Source organism: Micropterus salmoides, unplaced genomic scaffold (genome assembly GCF_014851395.1).
Source record: "Micropterus salmoides isolate LMB-PRFRI ecotype aquatic unplaced genomic scaffold, ASM1485139v1 Ms_hic_scaffold_19, whole genome shotgun sequence".
NCBI classification, from domain to species: domain Eukaryota; kingdom Metazoa; phylum Chordata; class Actinopteri; order Centrarchiformes; family Centrarchidae; genus Micropterus; species Micropterus salmoides.
The window spans coordinates 1462753-1488685 of NW_024041039.1; the positions used below are offsets into that span (position 1 = coordinate 1462753).

Below are 25933 nucleotides of genomic sequence, written 5' to 3' on the forward strand. Positions count from 1 at the left end.
CCTCGGCCCCGAGAGGCTCGGGTTCTGATGTTCAGATCCATCTCAACCCAAAACTGTCCGGAGACTAAGCTAAAAATACATGAAGCAAAAAGTTCCTAAACAGCCAAAAAGATTCAGCTTCTCCTCAGCTTTTTACACATCAAGCTCAGTTTTTAAAGATAAGTACCATTTGAAAACCGTAACCGAGCCACGCTGAGCCGAACCGGCCAGTGCAGGATCAAAAACACGTTAAAGTCTCCACCCAGTCTTCTCCTCAGGGCTTTTAACAGGCCCACTTATATCCACTCCAGAAAATAGACTGGCCCGACTCTGATCTGCTTAAGACACTGCAGCGCTGCAATTGAAAATCAATTGAGGGATGATGAATGGCGTCCATTAGGCTGCTGTGGCACCGGGCTGGATTCAGTAAATAACGGCCGGCGATAAACAAGGCGTGCTGCGGGTCGGAGACGTTCGTTAGCCGGCAGCAACGTGTCACAGCTGATGAATGGTCCGGCTCTGAGAAGACCCCCAAAGACTATAAATTATATTTCCAATGTTAACTTAATGGAAAAACACAAATCATCCACAGCAGCAGCAGCAGCAGCAGCATCAAGCCCGGGTCACCTGAGAGTCCTGGACCAGAACCAGGAAGAGTTCATCTTCAAAAAACTCCTTATTGATTCACTGTAGAAGAGAGATGTTTCCTCTAAACTGAAAACAAAGATCCAGTCTGTTGAAACCCCAGCAGGATTACTTGTAATGGAGTATTTTCATATTGTAGTACTGTTACTATCTGAATACTCGTAACTTTCTTCAGGGTCATCGCTTGTATTATTGTCTTTGCACTTGTTAAAGCACTTTGTAACTTGTTTTTGAAAAGTGCTCTACAAATAAAGATTATTATTATTATTATTTTAAATTCTAGGCCAAGACCGAACGTGTCAGGCTGAATTTTGGGTCTACAACGAGGTTTAATTTTGTGCCGACAGTCATTATGTCACGCAGGGCTTCGCTTCATCCAACAGAAACACAGCAGGTCTGTTTGAAGCCGGCTCTTTGTGATCTGTAATTTCCATCCAGATGGTGAAAGTTTCTCATTCAGCTCCCTGTCGTACTCTGCAAACTCTCATCAGCAGGTTCCATTCTGAGCTGTCAGTCTGTTAAAATGAGAAATTTCATTCTGTTCGTTCAGACTGAAATCAGACAGCCGCTTCTGTCATCTCAGTTTTTATGTTTTATCACATCTGAATATTAAAGAGCTACCAAACGCCCCAGTTTCAGCTTGAACACGCCGCCTTCACAGATGAAAAAACGCTTTCATCCCCTCCAGATCACACGCTGTTTATAGTCTAGCCCTGTGACTAATTCACAATTATTATTATATATTTATTCATGTGCGTTGATGTCTGCGTCACCAAAACGCTAGTGGGCGGTGGCGTTTCCATGTTCCAGAATCAGAAAGTTGCACAAAGTTGGAACCACCTTTTGGCTGATCTCGCTGATCTCATTTGCCTTCGCAAATGCCGCAAGATCAGCCATTGTTCCAAGTTCTGTGTGGGAAACAGAATGTGTGCCTGACTGGACGTTTTTATACCGCAACCCTGCAGTCGCCGGCAGCTCACCTTTGACTATCAAGTCAGCGAAGGTCAGCGAAGGTCAGCGAAGGTCAACTCAAACTCACCTAATGGCGACTGCATTGATCAGCTAGCTAAAAAGCAGAAACGAGAGAAGGCGTCGGAGGAGATGTTACGCATGAACGTTGAACCGCTCGAGGCAGAAGAAGCTGGAAATGCTACCGTGCCGACCAATCACAGGTCTTGCGGCCTGCGTCGCCACAACATGTAGTTACATCTTTGTATGTCAGAGTGTAAACAGGTTTCTGTCTGTCCCACATCATGAAAACCAGTGCATGCACACAGCTTTATATCTTGTGAAGACAATACATCACTTTATACTCATTAGTTAGAAGCTGACAAAACCAAGTTTGTACTAAAAGTTTTATTTTTGACCTTGTGAGGACCTTTTAAGAGGAGAGTCCCCACAAGGAGATATGAAACATAATGCAGCATGAAGACAGAAAACCATTTAATGTTACATATGGAGTGTATTTATTCATATAATAATATAATAATAATAATATTAACCAGAACGCAGTGTAACCTTCAGTCAGTCCAACTGATCTGAGAATCTATTGCAGAGAATAATCAGTTATAAAAATATCTGTCTTCACACGTCCACAGAGTCGTCATGTTGGTGGCTTTTTAAAAACTTTTCTTTATTGCCCCTCGCTCCCAAAAAATCCAAATATAAACAACACAGACGTCGGACGTGACAATGAAGACGTGTTTTTCCACTGCAGGGAGGCGACAACAGAAGCTTTGACCAGCGGAGGCGACTTTCATCGAAGGAACATTTGAAATGTAGATGAGTTAAGATGTTTTACTGTAAACAGAGATGGGAAAAAATAAGTCTGAAGTCCTGCAATTGATAGAAAGTCCCTCCTGGACCTTATCTTAGAATAAATATGTACGGCAGTCAACGGCGACAGATAATTAATGTTTTTGAATTGTGCCATTAATTACACACATGATGTTTGTAAATTTAAAAGATAATTTAATTCAATAAAGTCGCAGTTTGTCATAAAACAGTAAAGTAAAATTTTGTTTTGAGTGAAACCGCTGAGTGAACTACATCTCTCAAATATGTTAGCCCATAATGCTAAGCTAATGTTCACTGCTTGATTGTTACTAGCTAGGTAGCTTAGCTATGTTCTACACACAGATGTATCTATACTTTCATCACATCATGTGCAAATGGAAGCTCTTGGACGTTAGCTTCAGTGGGGCGGCAGTAGCTCAGTCCATAAGGATTAGGCAGGGAACCGGAGAGTCGCCGGCTCAAATCCAGCTCGGACCACAGATATGGAGCATGGACTGGTAGCTGGATCCTGGGCGCTGCCGAAAGAGGCCTTGAGCAAGCCCCTGACGGATTCATAAAGTATATCTTCTTCTACAGAGACGTTAGCTTGAGTTACTCAGAGAGACAGTTATGACGTCACATACGCGATTTTTGGGTTTGTGGTCTGGTCACAAACTGCAACTTCTTTGACTTAAAGTATCTTTTAAACTGAAAACATCATGTGGACACAATTTAAACAGGGATCAAAACATCAGCCGTCTCTCACCATTGTCTACCAAAAATATTTTTTCCAAAGTTAGGACCCATAGTGGTCCACCCGAAGGGGAGAGACAGGCTCGCTGTAGACTTTTAAGCAACAAGACTTCTGGGAAATGTGGTCTCTAAGTCTGGAGAGACCATCAATCCGTTAACCATCTTGACTTTTGATTATCTGTCTTTTCCTGGCTGTATTTGGCTTCTATACTATTGTTTGTTTGGGTAGGGAGGGTGGGATGTAAGCAACAGCTTATTTCTGTAATCACCCGTGAGTGGGGTTGAATTTGGACACTTTTTTAAAAAATTGCAGAAATGAGTAAATGAATAAATAAACCCACATCAGAGGCGCCCAATCATCCGCTGTGTTTCCACCGAACAGAGTTAATGACGAGGCAGTGGAGGAAAAACTGATACCCAGAGGAGCTTTAATAAAGATCTGATTATCAGCTGCAGTGGAAAAACACAGTGAGAGGAAACGTGTCGCCACAGGGAGGAAAACAAATCAACAAAACATTAAAAAGAATTGATATTTATCTGAGTGTGAGTTATCTAATGGATCCTCGGATGAGCGAGATGGAAATCAGGCTCTGTCATTATTGAGTCGTGAGAAATGTATGATTTTCCTCAAGAAAGACTTTTTAAAGACAGTGAATCATATAAAAACACACTTTTACTGTGTCTCAATTTGCGGACTTCCGTATCACACTTCTGAGTGACGGTTCTGGCAAAACGCAGTGCGCCACGAGTACCCGGATGGTGTTCTCATAACGGTCAAAAGGTTGAGTGTGGAACGGTTTTTATTCAAAGTTAATTGAAGTTAAGTGAGCAAACAAGCCGGCAGGTATTTTGGCAGGAGACAGTCGCGATCACATGTTGGCGATAATGATCCGCCTAGTTACAATTCACAATTAAAAATGCGGAGAAGCGGTCAAACGTTGCAATCTTCATTTCCAGGTAGTGCACAACCTCCGTGTTTGATCTGAGACAACACTACCCTGTTGAAACTAGGCAAGTAAGTTCATTGTGTACTTACATAGTGTACACAGTGTACTGCACGTCTGTATCCGAGGTATCCGAATTGAGACACAGCTTTTATCTTACAGAACCTGAAGTCGCTGTAAACTGTCTCTTTAAATGTCTTTTCAAGTTTAAAATATTATTTTCTCACAGACGCTGTGAAACCACCTGAATCAAAACGGCAGTCGATGGTTTTTCTGTGACAGCATGTTTGCGAGCACAAGTACGGAAGCCCATTTCTGTCACAAATGTCAAATAGTCAGTTTCTGTCATGACCACTTACATTTTTATTGTCCTCACTTTTTTCTATTTTCTTCTTCCTCGGCAGAAATGGGCTTCCGTACGCTACATGGCGCAGCAAAACATTCTCACTCCCAACTCGTCACACGTGGACCGCTTGGTCGAGACCCCTTGGCGTCACTTTTTAATGCCCTGTGTACCCTTTAGTGTCGTTCTTTTGAGCAACAAAACCACTTGGTCAGGTTTACGTATGTCAGTTAATTTCCAGTAAGTAATGTTACTTGCATAACTTACGCAACCTTTAAAAAACATTTAATGTTGACTTTATGTTTCACACAGGAAAACAAACAACCGTCTGCTTGGTTTCTGGGTAACCGTCCATCGCAACCGCCTCTTTACTCTGATTTATCTGTTAAATATCTTTACCATTCATAAATGACGCTACAGGGCTTCCCTCAGTGTATTACAAACTGACGCCAACGGGTCTGGACAAAGCGTCCATATGTGACAACTTGGGAGTGAGAACGGGTTGGGCGCGGACGTGATGAATTTGGAAATGTGTCCTACAGCAGTTTCCATACAGGTGACTCTGTTGAACTAAACATTTGTGTGTTTTTGTGCTTTTTAAAAAAAATTAATCCGTTTAAAACCACCAATTCCCTAAAAAAAAAAACTAAAAAAACATTAACGCTGGATTTTTTAACCTTTAACATTTTCCTTGGAGTTTTTCCACAAAAAAAAACCAAACGACCAAAACAAAGACACCTGAACTTAAAGTCCCACCATCGTTAAAACGAACAAAAGAGATGCGACGTGTAAAGATTCCCCCCCCGCCTTTATAATATAGGAACAATATAAGATACATTTTTCTGTGTTTTTCCAAAATTTGTTTTTATAGGTTAAGGTAACTGATGATCTCAGGTAACGTCAAAGTTCCCGCCTCCTCCTGAAAACTCTTATTTTTAAATACTAAAATAGTTCCGAGAGATCAAATGCTCGAATCCCATTGGCTTAGGGCTGAAAATCGTCCAACAACAGGAACAGTCTTTTTTATTTTTAAATATCCAGTCACACTGATTGCATGTTGTTGTTTAAAATTGTTAAATAAATCAGAGTCTATTTCCTGTCCATGGCTTCTTTGTTTGCTGCTGCCTCTTCTTAACGCCATTCATCATGGCTTCCTGTTTCCCAGAATCCTCTTTTCTTCTTAAGAACAAAACCAAAAGGAATAAAATCTGTAAGAAACTGATTCTCTGCATAATCAAACCGGGAGTTATTTCTGTTCCTCGGTGGTCATTAAGACATAACGATGTCCGAATCTTTGTCTTTTTCTTTTCGACGGCGGTCCTCGGCCCGGCGATCTTTTCCCTCTGTGAGTCTGAAGGCACTTGATGTCATGGCAGAGGGTGAGCTTTCCTCCGGCGTCCGACGCAGACAGACACACGTCAAAATAAAAGTCAGTCCGCACGCTGTAAAAAGTTACCCTCCCCTGACGCCGTTTGTCCGTCAGCTCGTGGTACAGTACTGTTGATCTGTGGATGGGGGGGTTGGGAGGGTTTATGAGTGGGGATGGCGGGACGGGGGGGTCAGGAAAGATGACATTCAAACTGTTATTTACTTTTTTTCCTTCTGACTGATACGCCGTTTTCTTCGGCACTCTGTGGCGTCAAGCTGAAAACAAAAGGTCGACGTTTCGCTGGACAAAATCTATGAAACACCACAAACGGCGATTTTCAGAAGATCATCTGAAAACACGCCGACGCATGATTGGCAGCTGGTCTCTATTTTAACTGTTGTCATGGTGAATAGCTTTAAATCTGAGAATTTGAATTTTTCAGTGTAAACAAGACACCTGGCTTCTGTTATTAAGAGCCTTAAACCTGCATTCTCTCGAACAGCCAGCAGGCTTTAGGGCGGGGCTCCAAGGTGATGGACATGTCACTACCATGGCGACCTGTCAATCAGGATAGAGGCGACTCGTATCCGCTGCTCTGTGTGCGTTTAAACCAGCGAGGCTGAAAAATCGTATCAGGAGTCCGCTGTTAATTTTTTACAGTAAGCACATTTTGTTTGAAGTCTGTTTGTCGCTAGCCAAAACTAGCATCCCAGCTAATACACAGATGCACTTTACCAAGCTAGCTAGCTCCGACCTCTCGTCCAGAAAAGGTCACATCTGGTTCCCAATAACTAAGATGGCGACGACCAAAATGCCAAAACTTGAGACTTGAAAACGGTACTCCGGAACGAACACGTGACATCACGCCGGCTTCGTCTGTTATAACGTCTCCGTTACACGTGCAGAGGGGAAAACCATGTGACCTGCATGAACAGTGTGCTTTTATTAAATTTAATGTACTTGTTGACCTTTCAATAATAAACAGTAGTTACTTTATTCTCATTCTTTCTGAAAGCGAGATAGCATCAGTTAGTCTGGAAGCAGGGGGGGGACAGCAAGTTCTGTTGAAAGTCTTGTTCCAGCTGTTACTACAGCTGAGTCCAGACTTTGTGCTACGCTAAGCTAAACGACCTCTGAAGCCAGACAACCGGTGCTTCTCCATGTGACCGCTTTACCTTTTCGGTCAGCCATCTTGGCAGGAAGTCTCTCTGTAGTTCTAACCGTATCTTTGGTTGTTTGGGTGGGGGTGGGGGGGTGGTGGTGATGGGATTGGATGGGGAGGTGAGGACAGGCAGAAGAGTCAAAGGTCTTGATGTCCTGTAAAGGAGGGGAGGGTGGGTCACCTCTGCCGGCCAATCAGAGCCAGACTCAGAGTGATGCACAGCTGCCATATATGGGGCACGGAAGGCGGGGCGAGCGACCTTAGATCTGTGAGGGATGGAGGGAGAGAGAGAGAGAGGGGACATGTTTAATGCCGCTGGTTCAAAGGAATCAAAGTTATTTCACATTTTCTGGATGGAAACTGCGGTTCCCAACATGAGGTTTGGGACCCTACAGGAGGTCGTGAGATGATTACACTGGCTGAGATCGAACAGGCTGCTGAAACAACTCTGGCTGCAGCAACACGTCCGCTCAGATGAAGTCGTTTGGGGTAATTAAAGGATCAATGAAGTGAACTCACTGTTGGAGGGAGGGTCTTTACATTCGCCCTCCTCGATGGTGACATCATCAATGGCGATATCTCCCTCGATACCAGAACCTCGGACTCCCTCCATCACCATCTACCAGAGAGAAAGACAGGAAACAAGTACTCAGATCCTTTACTGGAGTAAAAGTACTAATACTACAATGTAAAATACTGTTTTGATGTTCATCATAATTTCCAGTGTGTGTGAATGGCGGACTCCATCCTACTAGAAAAATATATACTTATGTACTTAATATAAATAAGAATGACTTTCAGAAACTGGGTTTGATAACTTTAAGAAAAGTAGGGCTGAAACAATTAGTCCATTAATCAACTGATCAATAGTTACAGCTTCTGAACGTAACGCTGCTTTTATTTTACTCCTCTTGTGTGAACGGAAACATCTTTATTCTATTATCTGTTATAAACAAATCTAATCATTTAACAACGTCACCTTGGACGTTATGACATTTTACAACAAACAACTAACTGATCAATGAAAAGAACAAATCTGTACTGAATCAGTACAGATTACAGTTCATCCAACTGTTCTCAAAAGCTGGGCTAGTGGGTGGGGCCTGCAATAAAGGAGGTGTGGTCTTTAGTAAAGGGTTTGTACCTGGAAGGCTGCAGTTGGGTGGATGTTGACTTTGGCTTGCCGCCAGCGGTCTCCTTGGTTTCCTGTCAGACTCCAGACCGAGGTGTCCGTCACTGTCTGACCTTTCTGCCGCAGAAACACGTTCAGACCTCCTGCAGACACAGACCAACAATGTTCAGTACTATTACCTGTTCTATCCTGCGCCCGAGGCTGCCGGCCTACCTGTTCTACCTGTTCTATCCTGTTCTATCCTGCGCCCGAGGCTGCTGGCCTACCTGTTCTACCTGTTCTATCCTGCGCCCGAGGCTGCCGGCCTACCTGTTCTACCTGTTCTATCCTGTTCTATCCTGTTCTATCCTGCGCCCGAGGCTGCCGGCCTACCTTTTCTACCTGTTCTACCTGTTCTACCTGTTCTATCCTGCGCCCGAGGCTGCCGGCCTACCTGTTCTACCTGTTCTACCTGTTCTATCCTGCGCCCGAGGCTGCCGGCCTACCTGTTCTACCTGTTCTACCTGTTCTATCCTGCGCCCGAGGCTGCCGGCCTACCTGTTCTACCTGTTCTATCCTTTGCCCGAGGCTGCCGGCCTACCTGTTCTACCTGTTCTATCCTTTGCCCGAGGCTGCCGGCCTACCTGTTCTACCTGTTCTATCCCGCGCTCGAGGCTGCCGGCCTACCTGTTCTATCCTTTGCCCGAGGCTGCCGGCCTACCTGTTATATCCTTTGCCCGAGGCTGCCGGCCTACCTGTTCTATCCTGCGCCCGAGGCTGCCGGCCTACCTGTTCTACCTGTTCTACCTGTTCTATCCTGCGCCCGAGGCTGCCGGCCTACCTGTTCTACCTGTTCTATCCTGCGCCCGAGGCTGCCGGCCTACCTGTTCTATCCTTTGCCCGAGGCTGCCGGCCTACCTGTTCTATCCTTTGCCCGAGGCTGCCGGCCTACCTGTTCTACCTGTTATATCCTTTGCCCGAGGCCGCAGGCCTAACTGTTCTATCATGTCCCCAAGGCTGCCGGTCTACCTGTTCTATCCTTTGCCCGAGGCTGCCGGTCTACCTGTTCTATCCTTTGCCCGAGGCTGCCGGTCTACCTGTTCTATCCTGCGCCCGAGGCTGCGGGGCTACCTGTTCTATCCCATACCCGAGGCTGTGGTCGTACCTATGTGTTTCCCGTACATGTGGTAGTAGAAGGCAAAGCAGTAGGTGGGGTTGTTGGTAACGGAGGAGGAGGAGGAGCTCTTGGAGTTCATGTTGAAGGTGGGAGACAGCAGCCGGGCCTTGTCTCCGTCCAGCCTCGGCCTCGACGTCTCGATGTACATATAGAAACCTGAGAGACCATCACAAGACAGGCCGGGGTCAAAGGTCAGCTCAGGAGTTAAACTATTCAGACCCTGTAGGGTTTTTCAGAAAAGCTTCTGCAAAATAAGACATTTTAGGCTGCTGAGCTTTAAAAATCCAAATAATTTCAAAGGTATTTTTCTGTCTGTCAATCAATATGATTCTTGTCTCATTAATTTAATATTATTGTACACTTTGAAGCTCCACAGAGTACCATCAAACGCTGTAAAAACAGGATTAGAAAAGGACAGAAAATGTAAAACAAATTACAAAAAAGCTCTAAGCTTTAATTTAATTTCCCAGGCTGTACGGGGAACTGAACCCATAACACCACCTCGCTCTCCTCCCATTTGATGCAGAGCTGCGGCAGAATCCAGATCAAATCCTCCTCCAGCAGAAAATAAAATCCTCACAAATCAAACTGTACATGAGCGTAGAAAACATAGTCGCACGTTTCCTGTCTGACAACAGCTCACCCTGAGGCGCTCTGTAACGAGACGCGACCTTGCAGAGGAAACGAGCTGCAGAGGAAGAAGAGCGGGAGGAAACGACGAAGAGGAGGAGACGAACAACAAACAGCTGCTTAAACTCTGATCATCCTGCTGCCAGCAACTATTTATATTAACACTCTTTTAATATTTATGAGCAGGGGTGGAGGAAGTGTTCAGTAAAACTACTAATACCACTAAATACTACAAGTACAAGTCCTGCTTTGGAGTATGCATCAGGAAAATGTACTTAAAGTATTAAAAGTACTCAAAGCAGAAAAATGTCACTGTGACTGTTATACTGTTGGGAGTTTGTACTTCCTGTAAGTATCTCTCTCTCTCAGTCTGAGCGGCTGTCTCTCTACCTCAGGGCGAGTTCTGATGGCCAGGCGTCGACAGCCAATCACATTTGATTATTTAGCGTCTTCCAGCCTGAAGGAGCTGCACCAGGCGGCCTCTGAGACAACAGGCTGCGACGGACGCTAATTGGACGGTAGCTGCTGATCAGACATTTCCAAAGACGCATCGACCACATATTCAAAATCTAAATAGTCACTTTCTCCAAATATCAGAACTTAGTGACTATATAGCAGCCGAGCTCCACCTTCACCGCTGGTTGATGTGCAATGCATTCTGGGATCTTTTGGAAGTCAGCTCCAAAAGTATCCTGAGAAAACAGGCGGTGCTTCACATCAGGTCATCTGGGCTGTACGTGGCGGATGAGGACGTTTCACATCAGACAGAAAGGCTTCTCGTCTCATGGTCAGCAGGTTCGTATCTCCATAACAACTCCCGCCCTTCAGAACGCCGCTTCAGGTGTTTCATGGTGTAAATGAAGAAATGCTTTTTCATGAACACACGAAACAGTCAGTACTTTATTTGCTTTATTATTTATTTGTTTTGTTAACGGTCAGTTGAAGGTATTTGTAGGTGGAAAACGAAGGTTTGCAGTTTCACAGTGAAGCTTTCTGACCGCCGGAGGCTGCAGCCTGAAGACGGGACTCCATCCTCCGTCTGCACGTCACCACTGTCTTTATGTTCCTTCTCCTCTGACGGATTTCTTCCTTTATCATTGATGAACGTCTGTTTCAAAATGGCAGCTCTAGAAATAAGCTCTTGCTGTCGTTTGGTTTTAACGTTTTAGACGGCGGAAAAGATTTCAGCTGTCGAACTGAAAATATCTGGATGTGACAGCTGACTGTTGTTTCATGAGTGTTAGTAAGAAGCAAATTAACAAAGAAAACTCTCAACTCTGAACTGTCATTCTATTTTTTGCTCCAGGACAGATGCTAAAGTTATCTTTCTCTAACTAAAGGCACATTGGACAGTTTGACAGGTCGGCTTACTACGCCCACTTACAGATCCAGCGTCAGTGTTGACAGTGCAGAGATAATTCAGTCAGACGTTTTCCTCTCTCTAATAAGTCTGCGACCGTCAGCCTGACAGTCACTTCATAGTCAGTTTGTATTTGTGACATCCTGCTTTTTCCTGATAACGTCCCTCTGTCTTTATGCGAGGGAGATGTGCCAAACTCCATTGGAAAATGTGGCGATTTAAGCAGAGTGTGTCCAAGTGTATTTCCCTCTGGCAGCCACAGTGGAGGCGTTATTCTCTCTGTCTCCTTATTTTGGTTTATGATAATTAGCCAACTTCCAGCTAGCTGATGAAACAAAGTACGTAGCGGAGGATAGCAAGCCTAGATGCCTTTTTCTATCGTTAGTTTACAAGTTAACACATTAAGGAGATCAGGCAGGAAAACTCAATGGCCTCTTTGAATCTCTCCTCAAGTCTAACTTTTATCTTATGGTCTTTTTTTTAAATAACTGTTGTATTTAATGGTGTTATTGTATTATTTATTGTTTCATTCATATTGTTTGTTTCTACTCTACAGCACTTTGTGTTAATATTACTTTTACTACTATTACTATCAGTATTATTGTTATTATTTCATTAGCAACACTGGTGTTGGGTGTGAGGAGTAAATTGTCTGTTTTAAACCACAAGAATACAATTTCTACATGATGAGAGAGCCAATAACTCGTTTGAAAACTGACCTCCCTCTTGAAATGGAAATTATACTAGCTGGAGCGTTGATTCTTTTTTGTCTTTTGCAGCAGCATGTTGCACACGTGACGTCATTACGTTAAGTTACGTGTGGTGAAAAATCACGTGACAGCGGGGGGATGGCCAGATGAGTGGCGCCAGAGGAACAACTAAGCAGGTCGTCAGAGAGAGATTAAGAGAAACAGTAAATCAGTAGTTTAGCACAGTTAGCATAGTTTAGTATATAAACTACTAAACTATAAACTAGTTAACACAGTAGTAGTAGTATTAGTATGAAGTAATAGTTGACAGGAACCGCTATGACGACTACCACAAGTGAACATACAGCACGTTTGCAAAAACTAAATAGTGTATATCGTTCAAATAACTTATGGAGTGTTGAGAAATATTTTGTTCATCTTTCTTTCTTTAGAAATCTTTTGGATCAATTTGTTTTGTGTGTTTATTTTTGATAGTTTTAGGAGAAAACACGGCAGAAATTGTATTTATTTATCACACAATTTCAATATTTTAAATTGTTTATTATATTTTTTAATCAATAATTATGGTTTATTGACTTACATAACCTTTTAGCTGAGGTTGTACAGATTTTAGGTAGGTAAAGTATTTGAAGATAGTCGAAGAAATGACATCGCAGTTACCAAAAAACTGTTATTTGAAGATGGTCACTCTGATTTCTAACTTTTTCTCTGTATCAAATAAACAGCCAAACATTTATTTATGTTTTTGTAGCACTTAGTTAACAAATTAAACTAGAAACAAAGTTTTCTGTTAACTTTAGGTTTGAGTTAGATATAACTAGTGGTGGGCATAGATTTATTTTTTTAATCTAGATTAATCTCACTGTAATCTTGGAATTAATCTAGATTAAAATGGCTCATTTGAATTCTGCCGAAGGCATTCAGAATACGTGTGCTTCCCAAATAATGACTAAAAGTAAGTCTTTGAGAACGGGTTTATCAAGCCAGGTGGCGCATCAGACCAGGGGCTCATCTCCTGTTTCCAAAATGCATCACAAACAGCTTGAGAAAACCATTGGGCTGCTTCTTAAAAATAAAATTTCCTTGAAGCAAACCCGGCGGCTTCATAGCTGCATCGTTCTCGCCCCCTACAGTGCAATTCGGCCAGGCTAAAATATCAAGGTGAATGTCGTCATAGCTTGCGTAGTAGGCCTACATCTGCAGCCTGTTTTCCTGGTCTACTGTGAAGATCCTGTTATTTGGCCGATAACGGCCCACCACTAGCTATAACACATGAAAGCAGTAAATGATGGTATCTGTAAAATTCAGTTTTTAAAGGATATTAAAGAGGTTTCGTTATTATTCTGCTCATTTTCAGGTTCAAAATCTTATTTATGTTCCAGAACAGGTTTACATGGTTATATTCAGAGCGGTGAGTTATTAATCTGTAACAAAAGGATCTTTCATCCATAAAGTTTTAACCGAGCTTTATGTCCGCTGCCTGCCTGGAGGGTAGTTAGTGTTTGGAAGGGAGGGAAGCGGCTGGACTACAGACGAGCTGTTTTCAGTTCAGAGCAGAGTTTTCTGTGGGAGATGGGAACTCCCTTTGGGCTGGACTTTGAGCTTTACATGCACAAAAAAGGAATATAACTCAATAAAGGAGGGGGAAAAAGCCAAAAAGTAAAAAACACCTCTTTAAATCCAGATCTCTCAGAACCTGAGCAGTTTTTCCACAATGTGAATATTGGTTTTATCACTTTCTCTGATGATGACTAGGGCTTCAACGAATTTTCATTGTCAATTAATCACTCAGTTGTTTAGTCTATAAAATGTTGGAAAATGGGAAAACGTCCCGATCAGTTCAAGCTGACATTCTCAGATGTCTTGTTTTGTCCACAACCCGTCGTAGAGGAGGAAAGAAAGCAGAAAATATTCACATTTAAAGAAGCTGAAATCAGAGAATAAAAATAAAACATAGACTCAAATTGATTATCCATGCGTATAGTTGGCGATTAATTGCTACAGCTCTAATTATGAACTGATTGTAAATGTGCTCTGGTGTTTTCTCAGTTAACTCAGTTTTTAGTCCTTCAAGTTCATGAGCTTCATTATCTCTCGATCTCAGCAAATCTGCTTTGGATTTAAAAAAGAAATTAAAGCCGGCCTTTTTAATCTGGTAATCCTGTTTTTCATAATTATTTTGCATTTTCTTTATTGTTTTATGGTGTTGTTATCAAACATTATTATTATTATGACCTAAATACCAGCTGAGGACTTGTAATTACTGAGTAATAACGAACCACAGCTGGACGGGTTCTCTCTGCCTCTCTTTACGGTGTCTTCCTGTCAGTCCTGAACACGTTTTCCTCTCTGAACCTTTTCCACTGGAAACAAACAGTTTAATCTGCAGCAGAACAAAAACTCTGCGGCGTGTCTGTCAGGCTGCTCTCATTCAGTCAGCCAGGACTCGGGCTGCTTCACTGCTGCCTTCTTATTTTCAGCCTCTTATCGTGTTCAGGGCGCCGAATCAGTTCAGCGTTCGTCTCGTCGGTCCGGCACGATGATTAACGCTCAGTTATCTGAGAGGCCCTCAGCTCTCCCCCTCAGCTCTCCTCCTCCTGCCAGAGCTGCTGCACGAGACGAGACACAGAAACACAGAAACACAGAACCTGGCTGCTGTCTCAGGTCCTGTGAAACACTCGTGGACATGGAGAAGAGTTCACTTCTCTCCTTGTGACTGATGCCACTCTTCACAATCTACATCTAGCAGCTGGTTAGCTTAGCTTAGCATAAAATACGAGGGGTCGCCAAATAAGTCTGGCATCCGACCACAGTTTTTTCAAATCACAGTCGGTACTGTGTGGGACTCCCGTTAGGGAGGTTGTAAGATCGATTACAAATAACTGTGAATATTTTTTTCTCTCCCTTGTTAAACAAATTTATTATAAGGACACTTTTGCACATGCTCACAATAAAGCATGTGCTGCAGTGTGCACGTGTCCTGGCGTTTGATCCGGATTCAAAAATCTATGGACGTTTATTTTCATTTCTCTGAGGAGATTCAGGGAATCAAATCTCACGTTTACTCTTTCAGAGGTGCGTCAAGCAGCTGCTTTTACTTTTCAAAGTAAAAGCTCTCAATAAACTCAACATAAAGTATTGCTGCAAAAAACATTCTCGCGCTTTTATTTTGTAGGCACCATCACTCAAGAGGAAGTTATTGTGTGAGTAACTGTTGTGTCATGACTGAGATCTATTTCAGCACCAGCCGCTGCTATCAAAGCAGTCTGGCCGCCAGATATTATTGCTGGGGGGCCGTTTCTGGCCGACCACCTGACTCACATGTTAAATCTAGTTTATTTAATCAATACAAAAAAACGTCTTGTTTTTTCAGATTCGGTTTTGAAATGAAATAATCAAAGAACTAACCAAACACGGACTGTGTCTTATGTGTGTGTTAAAATTTTGTTTTATCAGTTTATTATGAAATGATTTTAACTTTGTAAACTGTAGGCTATGTGACTTTGTCAATCTGAAATATAATAATAAATTATAAATTAATAAACCCCAATAACTGCCTCTCTGCTGTCCATTTTTTGTTGGCATTTATGTTCACTGCTGTGAGGTCAGGCACGGGGGGAAAAACTAAAACAATAATCAAATCCAATCAAAAACAAACAAATATTTGAATATTCAAATATTTGATAATAATAATATTTGAATATTCAAATATTTGGGTCCAGCCCGAATTTAATAGTTTTTTCTGCAAAGCCTCGTTCTTATTATTTTATTTCAGTTAAAGAAAATGTTTTTTTTCCACACCTAGTTTTCGTTACTTCGTTAACGGTAATAACCTCGGTGTGACAGACAGCAGCTGGTTGGAGGAACAAAACATTTAAACTCGCTGTAACTAAAGCCTTATTGTTAGTGTGGTTCTGGGTGGTTCTGGGGGGTTCTGTGTGGTTCTGTGTGGTTCTGGGGGGTTCTGGGTGGTTCTGTATGGTTCTGGGGGGTTCTGTGTGGTTCTGTGTGGTTCTGGGTGGTTCTGGGGGGTTCTGTGTGGTTCTGTGTGGTTCTGGGGGGTTCTGGGGGGTTCTGTATGGTTCTGGGGGGTTCTGGGTGGTTCTGTGTGGTTCTGGGTGGTTCTGGGTGGTTCTGGGTGGTTCTGGGGGGTTCTGTGTGGTTCTGGGGGGTTCTGGGGGGTTCTGTATGGTTCTGTATGGTTCTGGGGGTTCTGTGTACCCTGCTTGGAGCCGGTGTGGTCGGAGCTCGGGCCGGTGTTCGGGGTGTATTTGGTGTCTCGTGTGGAGGCGCTGTGACGCGTCCAGTCGAACTCGTCTGTTTTGTCCTGAGAGAACAAACACAACGCCTCGTCCTCGAAACCACACTGGAACTCCCCTAAACACACAAATATGCAGAAATCAGAATCCATTTTTCAAATATGATAAAACATAAACTGATATTACCTCAACGTTACATTTAGAGCTTACTGTGTTGACCTGTGAGAATTAATTAGCTAAACTATAACATCATAAATGTTACTAAATCAGAACCCTAAAGCAGAACTTCCTTTGGAAATCTGTCGTTTTAACCCCCAACTAAACTAAACTTCTGTTGGTCTACAGAAAGACTTGAGTTTCACAAACTTTTAATATTTTAATTCATGTTTACTCAGAACTTTCAGTTACAGCAAACTGTAAAAAAGTCAAATGTAAATAATAATTAAAAAAAGGTGTATACTGTAAATATAAAGAGCTAGACATGCAACTGTGGACCAAGCAATTGATACTTCAAATTACATTCATTTATATATTTCTGAATGGTTTTGCCAAATACATCTAAAAAAAAATTAGAATATCATTCCTGTAATTAAATTCGAAATGTAAAACTTTCATATTTTTAGACTCATTACACATAAAGTAAAATATTTCAACCCTCCTGGCTGAAATCGTTACGGCTTACAGTTCATGGAAATCAAAACTTTAACGTCTCAAAATGTATTTGAATTTTAGAATAAAGAATTTATTAATTTTGAAACTGCTGCTCTCTGGTAGACGTTTCAGGAAAATTAAAACCATAACAAGAAGAAAGAGAAACAGTATTAAGGACATTTTTTACTTTCCTTTTAGAATCTCTCTCTTATTTATATATAAACAGATATTTGTATATCTACTTTATATATTTACCTATTTGCACTTTACTGCCGTTGCACTGATTGGATTGCATCCAATTTTGTTGTACCGTTACAATAAAGATTTGATTCTATAGAACAGAAACGTCGACCTGAGAAGAGCCGTTATTAGATATTCACTTTTCAGACCCGGAGATCCTGCTTTAACTTAGTTATATCGAAATTTAGACTCGGTAAAGACTTCCGAGTCAGCTGGTGCAGCCGGCTCCAGGTGAGTAAAGAGCGTCGGTGTAGGCAGGTACTTACTGAGATGTGGGTTTACGGGAGCTGTGAAGGGACAAAAGACAAGGACTCTGTTAGATCGTCAAGTAAAATCCGTTCTCCACAGAAAAAACCTTAGCAGATCCTTTTTGCTGGAAAAACAAAAAACAAAAGTGACATAAATACAAATGTACGAATGAACGATATATTGTTTAATCCTAATAAATAAGAACATTTTATTCTGGTCCCGATGATGCTGCTCTGTGGACGCAACTCGACTGAATGTGGATTTAAGTTGCTCTGTTCTTTCAACCTATACAGTAGATGAATGTCAAAAAGTCTGGAGTTAAAACATGAGCTTTAGTGCTCATCTAGTATTTTTATTTTAATTTATGGGATGCCTGCTAGGAGATACAAAAAGTCAGCCAACACAACGGATGGGTGTCTTAAAGGCAAATCAGCTGCTCAACAACAAGAACAGAGGCAGTGCTTTATCAACACACACAACAAACAAAATAATGTGCATTAACAGTTCATTTCTCAGCCTGTAAGAAACAAACACACTCTCCCTTGGAAAAGACAAAACAAAAATATATACCTGCTTGAAAACAATTATTATTATTATTGAAAAATCACATTTGGTACGTGGACTCAACGTGCTTCACCAAAAATATACTATAGTTGCACGACAAGGCTGATCTTAAATAGAAGAGAGAATAACATGCATGTAAAACAGTAAAAATAATAATAATAATATCAATAAAGGAAACAAAAGCATAAAATGAGAGGAGTAAGCTGCTACGACTTCTTCTGCCACTTTTTGTGGACTATAAACACAGAGAAAGAACTGTGGCTCCCGACTGTTTGGAAATAAGGCGCTTCCTTTTTGACGCCGGTGGCCGGCAGCAGCAGACGCCTGACTAACCAAAAGGGTGAGCTGGACGAACTCATCACCCACCTATTGGCTATTCATGAAGGGTGAAAGCCTCTAAACATGTAATAAACATGCCGATTTAAAAATATGACCTTTAGATGTATTAATTAATGTCGTCTCCTAACCAGCAGATAATTACAGGTTATCGGCCCTGAAATCCCAACTCGGCGCGTCTTGATGAAAGTCAATAAACGTGGTTTCATTGCACTTTCTTCCTGTTTAAAACAGGAAGCAGAGAAGTGAAGCCAGCAGCAGGTTTGACACAGTCAGCTGTTTTTTAATCTGATTTCACACACACACACACACACACACACACACACACACACACACACACACACACACACACACACAGTGCAGCTGTTGGAAACTGTGAACAGCTGCTTCGTCATTTGGCAACAAGCTTGTGCTCGTTATCAACCAGCACTAATTGATGAGCTCTGGGAGCTGTCTGAGCGCGACGGTACTATTATCATTGTGACAACCGATTTTTAGATCTTGAAAGTGAGGATTTACGGACTGATTCTCTGATTGTTCTCAGAGAAGAAGCAGGAAAAAGCCTCCGTACACGAGCTGCAGACAGTCAGAGAGCAGCTGGTGAACAGAGTGCAGCGTTTCATCGCAGCGCCCGAGCGTTTGTAATAAAATGACCTCAAATATCTTTTATTGCAATTATATCTATTTATCGTCCAACATAAGTAGTTAGTGTGACAGGCCTAATAAGAAGCGTTTTGACACACAAACTACTTAATAAGGTGACAACATGTCAGGGTTCACTTGTTTCTGCACAAACAGGAAGAGCTTCAGAAATCAAGCGGAGATTAAAGTTTCTGCTACTCTGTTGTTTTGAAGTCTTTTCTCATGAACACTGATGCTCCGTGTTAAGTAAGAAAAATGATGACGATGCCACAGCCCTCGACTAGAAGTCTGCACGCCACCGTTACATGAATGAAAAAACGCCTGCTTCCCGTTTTACGAAAGAAAACCCAACTTGCAATAAACCAGGATCATCTTCTGATACAGAAACAACGTGAGAAGCTCTGGAGCTGCTAAGTGACTTAAATCTGACAGATCATCAGCGGCTCGCCGACAGGAACATGACCCTCGTGTTTGATTCACTGTGAGGAAGAACAACAAGTTCACAGCCTCAGAATATGTTAATTTACTGACTACATGACCTTTTACAGCTGAGTGTGAAGACAACAGCCTGCAGCATTAACACACACACACACACACACACACAGCGGTGACACATCTACTAAAACACAGCGCTGATTAAACGCCAACTGTGAGGAGTTTCTCTCTCTGCAGGTTACCTTTAGAAATAAAAGAAAATGAATGGCTGCCTGGAAGGAAGGAAGGAAATCAATTTAAAAGCTGATGGAGGACGTGGAAATGACCTGAGTGTGTCTGCGTGTCCTGCAGACTCGGCTTCACTCCAGAGCAGAGGAGGTGTGTTGTGTGATGTCACAGCGTGTTAGCAGCGCTAGTTTTGAGTTAGCGCTACAGATCTGGGACAGTGTGACGACAGGAAGCCACAAACACACACACAGCAGCAAAATATCAGATTTATATATACAGGTAGTCTGTCCACGTATGTCCACGTGAACTGTGTACGCACTGGGATCCAACAGCAACTCTACTTCTAGGTGCTTAGGGTTGGACAGTGGGGGGGGGGTCGATACAGCATAGTATCATGATATTTTTGGTGGCAATACTGTATCAATACACGGACGCCAAGAATCGATCTTTTATTATATAAATTGTACTTGAGGATTCAACTTTTTGGTACTATAATAATAAAATCAGTTGCTTTTTCAGTCAACTAGGAAAACAGTTTTCCTTTGGGAAAACAATTTGAAATTGGAAAAAAGTAATAACTTCCAATACATCGCAATATGTTTAAATCGTGACATAAGTATTGATGGTGGATGTCACTCACCTCCTCTTCAGAAAGGAGTGAAGAGTGAAATGTTCCCACACTCTGGAGGTTTTAGGTCGTAAGTTACTGATGTTGTTTTAATAACTTCGCTAAGCTGACGGTGTCGTTGCGGCTCGATGACGTCATGAACGAACAGATTATTAAATTTGTTGGCAACGAATGTAATAATAGATTTTTGTGGACTACGTAGGTTAGTTGTTGCAGCCCTGCTCGTCGCCATGTCCTGTCCTCAGAGCACAAACTGCTGCCATCATCTTTCATCCCTCTGTTAGTGAATCTCCTGAACTCAGGAGGTAAAGACGGACTGCGGCAGCCTGAAAGTCCGGGACAAAGTTTTCTCAACTAATCTTGAGATGCGTTTAAATCGGCTTCAAAAAGTGACGTTCGGTGTGTTTAAAGCATGAATTTGAAGTGATTCCTAAAGGACCGGGTGTTTCCTCAAACAGCTGTACTGATGTTTGACAGACTCAAAGGGTCATGTGACCGAGCTGAGCGCCGTCAGGTGGAGGTCTTCTGTTTGGACCTCGCTGCGAGGAGTTAATGTGACGATCAGGAGGCGAGGCGTTCACTGACAAGTCTGTCAAAACCCAACAAAGCAGAGCAGACGAGGTGATGCTCAGATCGTCTCTTCTTCTGGTTTTTGTTTCCTGTGTTTTTGTGCGTCCCGCTGTGAGCTTCCTCTGTTCCGCTGTTAGTCGTCTTCATTTGTCTCCTCTCGTGTTTTGTCTTTCTTTACTGTGACGTTTCTCTGCAGCTGCCGTCTGGATTTCTGTGACAGCTCAACACTTTGCATTTCGTTTGTTCTCTTGTTTTCCAGTTTTTTTGTTTGTTTGATTATATTTTCATTTAACTGAAGAGAGGCAGGAAACACACAGCGCTGCATAAAATAAACCAACATGTTCAGGACGATGAAACAACATCTTCAGATTTAGCTCAGCACAGGTTGAAATAATAAGTTAACATACTGTCAACATTTACCTTCGCTGCACAGCAAACCAGGTCTTTATTTCTACTCATTGAATCTCAGTTCTGGTTCCTTCAGCACTGGTTCCTCCTCCATCCTCCTCCATCCTCCTCCATCCTTCTCCTCCCCTTCATGGCTAAAGTGAAAGGAGTCTCTGTCTCGTCTCATTTGGAGACATCATTGGTTTCCCTTTTGTATAAAATAATCTGTGTATGGTTTCGTTCTTTCGTTTCAAAACCAAATTGGAAAAAAACCCAAGTAGTTTCTTGGTTTTTCTGTTTTAAACCGATGCTGGAAAATAAAGGAGCTGCGTTTTGTTCAATATTTGACCGCGGTTGTATCCCTACAACCCGCTCTCACTCTCCGACTCCTCACATATGGACATTACAGCCTTTTCAAGTGGCACCTCATATCAACTATGGTGAATATGATTGTAGAAGTGAGCGCTACAGGCCTGTTATAGCCACGTCAGCATCAAGGAAGCATTTTGTTTTGGGCTGATCTGAAGCAGCCCGGTGGAGCTTTACTCCCCTTAATAAGACATGAGCTCCCTGAAAACAGGATTCGTAATATTTGGGGGGTTTCTAATGGACAATATGCTAATAGGGCCATTCATTTCTATTTTTCTGTAGCCTATCATCACGGATCAGGCGTAAATCAGTGTGCGTTCCTTCAGATTCACGTCGTGTTGAAGTAAACGCTTCGTTGTGTTGGAGCAGCTTCTTCCCTCGGGATGTGGATCGTTCATTTTTATTGATAACCTTGTTGAAACTGCTTAACGATCCGATTCTTTATCGAGACTTTACTATTATTTGGTAAGCCCCGCCCCGACAGGTAAGCCCCGCCCCGACAGGTAAGCCCCGCCCCGACAGGCACGAGGAAGGCCCTGCACATTGTTATACACTGAGGTGACTGATATGACTTGCGATAAATAAACAAATTTTGAAGTGTGCACATTAGCTGCCTGGTTGTTTTTAAATTATTTATAGGATTAGAATTTAATATTTTAAGGACAACTAAATGTTGTTTCAGCAGCAACATTAATGTTTACAACAGCAAATAAACTCAATATCTGACATCACAATTAGTGAGTGATGTTAAGAATAAAAAACTCGTCTGTATCAGACCCTCCTCCTTTTGAGAAATTCTGGAAGCGGTCCTTTTAGAACCGGGTCTAGATCCCTACTCGCACCAAATCTCCTTACTGCAGCTGGCCTTTTCTCTTTTTTAGTGAAGCTGAGCCAAACTTTGGAGCGTTTACTGCGGTCCGCCACGGTCCAGGACCGGAACCAGAAGGACTCTCTTCTTCATGCTTTGTTGACCTTAGATCGGCGTAGCAGCTCCCGGCAGATCAGAGACACTTTGATGGGCGGTAAAATGCTCACTGCAGTTCAGTCAGGAGCTGAGATATGCAGGAAGTTAGAACCGAGGAGCAGGATCCAAACGCACGGGTCTTATTCGGTCCACGGTTCTTGGAAATTTGGTAACGGCTCCAACAAGTTGGAACAAGTTCGATACTCAACCTTCCAGGCTGCAGACCAAAGGAAATAATCCTGTCCTGCCTTTTTATATGAAACATCTGTGCAGGAAGAGTTTCATTGGCAGGAGCTTGAAGACACCTTCAGGTGTTTTTGACCTTAGTAGCTGCGACTACAGGTGGCGCTAAAGCACAAAAGAAACAAAATGCTGCAAAAAGAAGACAGGCAGCAAGAACATTTATGTTTATTCATTTAACCAACGCTTTTGTCACATGCGACTTACAACTGCTATTTATTTAGGTCAGAGGTCGCACGTCTCTGCAGCAACGAGGGGTTAAGTGTCTTGCTCAGGGTCACAGTGGGAATCGAACCCGGGTCTCTCACACCAAAGGCATGTGTGTTATCCATTGTTCCATCGCCACACGTATGTAAACATCAGCTACAGTACTTAAGTGTCGATTATTGTGAAGTCACCAAACATCTGAAACTAAAGATTTTGAGAGCAAACTAAAAGCAAAGTAGAAGTGATTTAGTGTCAAAGAGAAAATGTTTACAACTCTGATTCTACTGAATTTATCATGTGAGACATTTTCGTGCTGGTAATCCGAGCAGAAGGTGAAGATTCAAGACAACGTACCGCTGTAGGTGATGATGCGTTCGGTGGCGTCGCCCTCTCCGTAGCGGGTGATGGGGGTGAGACGGACCAGGTAGGACTCGGGTTTGACGAGTTCGGTCAGGTTGTAGGTCAACAGCTCCCCCTTCTGGATGTTTCCCTCCATGGGAATCTCCTGCTCCCACCAGCGAGACTGACCCATCTGAAACACGCAGAGAAAAAAATAGTTTCCAGGACGCTGCATCACTTTCAGGTCCTAAAGACTCGAAACCACGACCTGAGTCTAAAACCTCGTGGGGGCATTTACTTTGTTCCCATAACGTCAGCAAGCAACCAGATCTGATTTCAAACAATCGAAGAGTAAAAAGTAAAATACATTTAATTGGTTACATGTAAATAATAAAAAATGTACTGCTACCTAAATTCACACTGTTATATATCAAGTCAACTCCTCAGATATATTCAGAGATTGAAGCGTTTTTTTTTTACTGGATTCTACTTAATGACCAAACAGCTGTTTCTTTTTCCCCTTTTGTTATTTCAGCAGATTCAAAAGTTCTTCAGATCCATTAGTGAAGCCAGCAGGGGAAGAACCTTTATATACGTGTATATAAATATAAATATAGACCACATACACATTAAACTCATTAAGCCTCAGCATGTAAACAACTTACTGCACAACATATCTCATGAATCATATTTATACAGGAACATTAATCATAAGAAATAGATGTTTAAACAAGCTGCAGGTAAAAACCTACAACGAACAATTCATAGTTTTGTCTTTCATTATTACTCTTCTCTTGTGCGTCTCACCGGCTCAGCGCTTTGCAGCTTTGAAAACGCAGCAGTGCGCTGCGGTTTTTTATTTTTTTGTGTTGCTAGGCAACCACCAAATCAGATATCCTGTCAGTCTAATCAAAGATTATAGAGCCGCCCAAGATCTGTAACCTTTGGTATTTTTCAACTTCAGGCGCAGCAGGCGCCCAAAACGCCCAGGCGCATAAACAGAAAACATTCAAAAAGAAGCCTCTCACTGCAAAAAAAAACCCCATTCTGTCTGATCGGGCCCTTAAAGTACCTCTAATAACGTCTTCAGTGTATTTTTGACCTGTTCTGCAGCTGCTTTACGTCCTTCTGTGGTTTGGGGGGATTTACGTTAACGTTGTGGGCGCGGTCTCTTCTGTGATTAACCATATTTGGAAGTTTAACTTCCTTTACGTTCGTGCTGCGGCTGGACACAGCTGAACTCGTCGCAGCGTGGCCATCATGCACGGCGCGGCCGGACCTCCCGCTCTCCATAGAAAAAGGATAAGATCCGTCCACCTTAACGTCCATCAGTGGATCCACTGGGCTAACTAGCTAGCAGCTGATGTGTGATGTGCTTTGTGGAGCATGAACTGGACAGGTGGAGTCTCAGTTCTTACTTCATTTAACCCTCATTCAGACTGCAGTTCCTCAACAGACTCTTACTCTTCTTGTCTTTCTCTCTGTGGTGGGAAGCTGCTGTAACGTACATGTGAAAATGGCTGAATCCTTTGCCGAATAACTCGCTGAGACCTTTACACACGACCTGACGTGAGAGCAGGTTCAGACCTCGGGGCTGTTACAGACGATTCTTACAGGGCTTAACTGATGTGACAGGGAAAGGTAAGACAGGTGTAGCTTAGAGACAGCAGCTCCGGCGTCAGGCGAGCAGATATCAGCGTTCTCTGCGAATCTTAGAAGGTCGAGTCTTAAAATAATGTTTACAAGAAGTCACAGATTAGAGTCCAGCTCGTGGACAGTGATCGGTTCCAACATTACGTAGAAGTGGAGTCTAAACATCAGACAGATTTGTTGTTCTAGGTTAAACCAACAGGAACCAGCAGGAAGAAAGATAAAAGACGTTCTCCTCCAGATTTGGTGTTGGCATTTGAGTCTCCTGAACCTGAACCTGGCTCACGCTAATCCTTCAACAGGGGCGTCTCTCGAGAACCGGATCGGTCTCTGCTGCCTCTTCATCAGCCTGATGCTTTCAGCTCAGCTCGGTTTCCATTTCACCTCACTAGTGAAGGCCGCTTGGGATATTTAGTGTTTAGTTTTCTGCATCTACAGTTTGTTTTTACGTGCAAATTTAAAATGCACACGTAAACGGGTGCAAACCTTCTACCTCTCTGCCGCACTTCTTCTTCTGCTCGTCATTTTCTGTCCCATCAGCACTTCCTCGCTGCTCTCTCTCTCTCTCTCTCTCTCTCTGCAGCACGCCGCTCTGTATGAATGAAAAGACAGGCGGGTTGCCATGGCAACAAGCCCTCTTCCTCCTACCCCCTCAGGTGCTCTCCGTCCTGCCCCGCACTGCGTGCAACAGTCATCGTTTTAACGAGAGCTTCCCTCTCTCCAGGTTTCATGTTGACATTTTTATGTTTCGGAGCTTTTTCCCTCCGTGTTTCTCAGATAAATCTGAAGAAGATATAAATATTATCTGCAAACACTGAGAAGATGCCGTTTAGATGTTTCTCACAATCCTGAGACACAGATTCACACGTTTGTTTTTTATATTCATTCATTTTGTTTGTTTTAATCTTTTATTGGACGTGTCATGAGTGTGTATGCAGCCTACGTGTACGTCTTCAGCTGTTATAGTATTTTATGTGTATTCATTGTGTGTAAAGGCAGCTACTACTCTGCACTAC

General features: G+C 42.6%; 1 pseudogene; it reads right to left on the bottom strand.

Annotated features, from left to right (window-relative positions):
* Positions 1 to 1965: 1965 nt before the first annotated feature.
* Positions 1966 to 25933, bottom strand: part of LOC119910778 — a 97154-nt pseudogene continuing 73186 nt past the window's right edge.